Here is a 6,000-nt window from a genome sequence, read left to right on the forward strand (position 1 = left end):
TGTGCCAATGTTGTTTCAACTTAAACTTCTCAGATAATCACTCTTGCTTTCACTGTTGGTGGGGGTTAGTATCAGCCATCAACCATGCACACAATACAATGACTGTAAGCCAACTACTGCCACTAGAAGGAAATGCTCTTGTCAGATACAGTTAATTTATAGCTGTTTCCCTTTTTTTATATATTCTTCATTCCCCTCAATATCATTTTTAATGCCGCTATTGGAACAGACAGTCAGCCAGTTCAACTTGACCCCAGTGCTGGCACTTTATCCGTGCTCTTCCTTCCGCTCCCTAGCCCAAGACTCAATGAGCAGGGTTAGAACACCAGGTGTTTCGCTTTTTACAAGACTGGACATATACCTGCACACACAAACAGGAACCTGCTCAAAAAATAGCTACAAACTAGGTGAATACTTAGGTGTGGCCAGGAAGTAGCCTAGTTTTATATCCTGGGATACAGATTGAGACCTGATAGCACATGCAAATCTAATCCTGGAGGAGGGGCCTGCGTTCAGAATCACTCTGAAACCAGAACCAGCGCTTCGTTTGAGAAGCTTTGCAAAGCAATTAAAATCAACCCCGTCCAAGACTTTGGACTCCATCCACAGGATCTGGCTGTGATTCGGGGTGAGTTCACCTGGAAACCCCTGGAGACAGAGCTACACGCTGGCTCGGGAACCCAGCCCAGAGAGGGCCATTTAGGGATATGGAACGTTTCCAAAATCAATACTGTGATGTTGTGGAAGAGCTCTGATTACAAACTGTCTGTTCCTTATGTAACAAAAGCTGTTTCCTAAAGTGAAGCTTTTTGGAAGAAATAGGCTGCATCTACATTACCAAGAGCTAATCAGTGGAGCCCTAGAGCCCAACAGCTGCTGCAAACAGCTCTGAGGTATCTGTGCTCCACAGTGTTTACCCCAAGTGGCTCCAGTCTGAGCCACAAGCACCCATGGAGCAGTGGAAGTGCAGGAATCCTTCCATAAAGGGTCATCTACTTCTGTCCCACTTGCTTCAGCTTTCCTTTTCCACCCTTTAATTCTTATTTCACAGAATCCCCAGAAACACTGAGGTTGGGAAAGTCCCCCAAGATCATAGAGTCTGAGCTGTGCCCAGTCCTCACCTTGTCCCCAGCCCAGAGCCCCGAGTGCCACCTCCAGGAATTCCTGGGACACCTCCAGGGATGGGCACTGCAAACCTCCCTGGGCAGTTCCAACCCCTGAGCCCCCTTTCCATGGGCAAATTCCTGCTGTGCCCACCCTAAGCTGCCCTGGGCCAGCCTGGGGCCGCTCCCTCTGCTCCTGTCCCTGTTCCCTGGAGCAGAGCCCAGCCTGTTCCCATTTCCCACCCTCAGCCGTGGTGTCCCTTGCCCAGCAGGTGCCAGGAGGGACAGGGATCAGCACCCTGGCGCTCACACCCTGTGCTCCCAGGAGCACACCCACCATGACACAGCTAATCCCTGCAAAACCCCAGCTGCCAACTACAGCCACGAGGCCAAGAACATACAGTGGCTTGGTTCATCTGTACAGCCAGGCTGGCAGAGCTCTGGTTGAGACTGAGGGCACCCAGCCCATAAAAAGGCAAAATAACTCCCCGGGTCCCATTTGCCAGCACACAAGCAAGCACCAGCACAAGGAAGAGATTGCCTAACTGAGCTACTTGCAAATGCCAAGCCCTATTTTGAAACCATCAGCTACAAGTGGAAGGTAAAAGTCACAACTGCAGACTGACAGCAGAAAATGCACATTTCTTTCAAATGTTTGCTAAGCTTGCAGAGACTTGTGTGGAGACAGAGCAGGCAGCAGCAAGGAACCTGCAGGAGCTGTCCTTTGGAAAACGGCTCTGCATGAATGGCCTCTGCACTGACCACATCCTGCCGGCTTCCTAAATTCCTGTCAGGGACAGCAGCAGGTAGCAATGGATCTCTAGAGAAAATACTACATTATGCAGCGAGGTCTAGCTGTTATTATTACTGTGCTCCTGTGCACACACATAATTTAGCAAAACAAAGAGTAAATCCATATATATACACAAAAAAAGTAATGCTACCAATTAGATACAAGGGGTGTGAATCATTTTTTGTGCACACTTGTGCCTACTCAAAACTTCCATCCGACTTCAGACTAAGTAAGCTGTTTATACCTAATGTTAAAATGAATAATATTCTGGTTATTGCTATTGAAGGGGCAATACTGGACTTTGCTTTACATATTACACAGAAAGATCCTGAACTATCAGACCAAGTCATTACTGGCTAATCAGTCACTGCCCATCACCGACTCCCAAAGAACTGTAACCAAGAATAAGCAAGGAAAAGAAAAGGGTGGAAAGGAGCAGAGAAGAGAAGAAAATGCAAATTCTTTGGAGAGGAGGAGAGCCCCTGCTTCCCAGCAGCAGGTGAAAGGAGCTGCCCTCAGCACACCTGTACTACCTGCTCACAGTAACACCAGAGGAAGTCAAGGCAGGAGTAAATCTGGCTGCTTTGGAACCCAAGCTCTCCACACACACATTTACATCTTTTCCTGTAGAATCAGGCTTACAAACATTTACTGATTGCTTAATAGAGGTAAGAACTCAGAGAAGTTTAGGACACCAAGTAATGGTCCCACAAGTACGTTGAGAGGAAGTAATAACTTACTTTCATTTTACAACGTTCAGTGTAACTACAGCTGTGCTATTTTTTACCAAGAATTTGGGGGCTTTTTTATATTGGGCGCTATTATATTTATCAGCTCCATCCAAGAAAAAAAATAGTTAATGAGCTCTGCAACCTCCTTATTTATTATATATAGATACCTACAGGCACACAGCAGCTGTCCTGGACAGGGAGACACAGAGGCTGGACCTCTCACTGTGGGACATTCTCAGGGAGCACAGGGATGACCCACACACAGGACAGCTGCCAGGGGGTCTGCACCACTTCTGTAAAACTGCCACACTCTCCTTTTTATTTAGTATTTTCTTTTTCCCATCCAAAAGCTTAAATAAAACAGGGGGAGGAGGCTGAGAGCACTTGGTAGTGAATGCTGCTGTGTAAGATCAAAGAATCATGGAATGGTTTAGGTTGGAAGGGACCTTTAAAAACCATTTCATCCCACCCTGCCATGGCAGGGACACATTTCCTTGTCCCAGGTGCTCCCAGCCCCAGTGTCCAGCCTGGCCTTGGGCACTGCCAGGGATCCAGGGGCAGCCTCAGCTGCTCTGGGCACCCTGTGCCAGGGCCTGCCCACCCTCCCAGGAAGGATTCCTTCCCAATATCCCATCCACCTGTGCTGTTCTTGAGCCTTCCACAGGGAACGAGAAAATCCCAGAATGGTTCGGGTGGGAAGAGACCTTAAAGATGCTGCGGTCCCACCCTGCCATGGCAGGGACACCTTCCCCTGTCCCAGCCTGGCCTGGGGCACTGCCGGGGACCCAGGGGCACCACAGCTGCTCTGGGCAGCGGGGCAGGATGTGGAGGGCAGGCAGGCATGCAGGATGCGTTTGATACGCGTTTGATACGCGTTTGATATGCCTTTATAATAAAAGGCACTGCGGTGTTCAAGGCGCGGCTGCACCCGCGCGTCCGGGCCGGCCCCGCTCCCTCATCCCGCCCGCCGCGGCTCCGACCCCGCTCGCACGGAACCCGAAAGGCACTTACTGCGGAGCGCCGCCAGCCCGCGTCCCTCTGCGGGCTGCTCGCCGGCCGCCGCGAGGAGATCGGGGAGGGCGGCTCTCTCCCTGCCCGCCCTCCGCCTGCAGCAGCCAGCCGGGCTCCCCCGAGCTCCGCCTCGAACACCGCCGGCGCCTCCCCGCCCTGCTCCCCGCCCGGGGCCGCGGCTGCCCCGCCAAGGCCGCGGGAGCGCCGCCGCTGCGGCCTGGGCCCGCGGGGAGGGGCCCGCTGCGGCCTCCTCATCCCCGGCCTTGCGTGATGGGGGTCGCCGCCCGTGGCCGCCCCTCCCCGGGGCTGCGCCCGTGGCGGTACCGGAGGCCTCCGGCCCACGCGTGGGGCCCGGCTCCACCGCCCGCGCAGCTGATCGTGGTCTTCAGCTGTCTGGGTGTCATTTCAAGTCAGTAAACAACTGCAAGGATTGGATTTCGTGAGTTCTGCAAAGTCAGTGATATTCAGTCGCTGGTGATGGGAGCAGTGTTTATCCCAGGAACATTAGTTCTCTTAAAAGGGGCTGAGATCTCGAGTGGCAGCTGGAATTAGTAGATACTCCGGCTTAGAAGCTGTCAACTGAAGAGAAAGAATTGAAAATAAAAGGGAAAAGACGAGACGATCCATTATTTTCTAAGGATGTGGTTTTAGGGTGTGTGTTTTTTGGAGCGCAAAGGAAGAATAATTGGGATACCAAAAAAAAAAAGTATTTAAATGCTTTTTTTTGGCAAATAATTTCAGCATGATCCAACACATACAAGTTCTGGATGTGGATGCCTACCCCATATATGTGTTCCAACATGGCACTAGATGTTGTTTCATCCATCTCTAACAAATGAGAGAAGGAGAATCCCCTTTCCTCCCACTCCTCAAAGTGGTTGTCTACCCACATGTAGCTGCACTGTCAGTGTTCATGACAAATTTTTATTGATATAGGGCAGTTTATGACTGCAGCATGCATCTATGGCTGGTTTCCAAGTGAGCATTTTCTGCACCCTTGCACTGCTATGTCTCACCAGCTTTTTCCAACCTGCACAATCTTGAAGGGGTAGAAAATGAGAGCGTTGTACTACTCTCCTCATTAAGGGAAAGTGTAAACGTCATAAGGAGCACATTTCCCGAGCAATCTCACTTTCTAGGGGAGGTTCTCCCCACCTTCACAGTGCAGCTACCAACAAACAGGGATGGGCTGCTCTCTCCCCTACTTTAGGCTTCTGTTCAACTACAGCAGTTTTTTTATCTTAGTTACTGATTGTTCAACATTGGGCTTCATAAGTTTGAAGAGTGAAAGAGTTTTACAAGGTTAAGTAAAAAATTGAGATGCCTGAAAATATTGCAAAATTCATCCCTCTCAAGTCTGTTTTTTATTTAATGCCTGGATGAAAATATTACCTCCAGAGTAAGTCTCTGTGCGTGTGGCTTGGTCACTGGGACACCTGCCAAGACGGGAATTTCAGATGCCCAAAATCATGTGCTCAGCAGGTGTAAATTGTGTGCAGGGAGTGTTCACCTTTTGTCCTCAACCCCAGAGGCAGTTTCTCTTCATTAGCAAGGGAAGATGGGGAAAAAGATCATCATCGTTTCCTGACTGCATGCCAAAGTTATGTATCACGAGAAGAAAATCTGTTCATACATTCGCAAATATGTTTTCTGCTAATCTGTCTTGAGGAAAATGTCTTTGTGAGGAGCAAGGGTGGTGACAGTCGCAGGAGAGCTGAGACAAAGGGACAGAAACAGATGCAGAATTCCTCTGCTGGGATTTTCCCAGCAGGATCCAGGGTAGGTCCTGCCGATGGAGGATGCAAGTGCCCGGTGGTGGCTGTGGTTAGGCGTTGAGATCACTCCCGTCTCGGGCCGGGTGTCGGGTGTCACTGCGGGGACAGCCCGTGGCTTCCCCTGTTCAGCTTCCCCGGAGCACCGTGTGCTGCTGCTGCTGCTGCTCAGGTGTCCCCCTGCCCTGCAGCAGACAGATCCAGCACTCTGAGGAGAGAAAGGGGCTGATTTTTCTGTGATGCTGTGTTATCACTGTAATTACGTCTGATTGTTGGCTGTCCCATCGAGGTCCCGCATCGGGGCTGAGCCGCAGAAACAAATGCAAAAATTGCAGCTTTAATAGAATAAGGTCACGGGTCACGTTATTAGTGGCAGAACACACACCGTAATTAATTGGCCTCTCCCTGCAATGGCAGCACAGGAGGGAATGGAAGGAAGGGATGTGGAGCATCTGTGTTTTTCTGGGGCAAATGGCCCAGCTAGGTCTGATGGACAACGTGAATTCCATTGGTAAAGAAAAGAAGGACAGTATCTTTTAGAAAGGACAGTATCTTTTAGAAAGCAAGACTGCTTGGACTAGTCTAGAGTA

General features: G+C 50.3%; 1 protein-coding gene across 2 annotated transcripts in view; it reads right to left on the reverse strand.

Moving 5' to 3' along the window:
- The window catches only part of GPD2 (glycerol-3-phosphate dehydrogenase 2), a 45,125-nt gene extending 41,335 nt beyond the window's left edge, over positions 1-3,790 (reverse strand). The window contains exon 1 of one of the 2 annotated variants that reach the window (XM_084209034.1): positions 3,639-3,790. The gene's annotated coding sequence lies outside the window, so the exon portion shown is untranslated. The remainder of the gene's footprint in view (positions 1-3,638) is intronic. The other variant, XM_084209035.1, reaches the window with a different exon arrangement.
- Positions 3,791-6,000: the final 2,210 nt, after the last annotated feature.

This window comes from Fringilla coelebs, assembly GCF_963513975.1.
Source record: "Fringilla coelebs genome assembly, chromosome: 7".
NCBI lineage: Eukaryota > Metazoa > Chordata > Aves > Passeriformes > Fringillidae > Fringilla > Fringilla coelebs.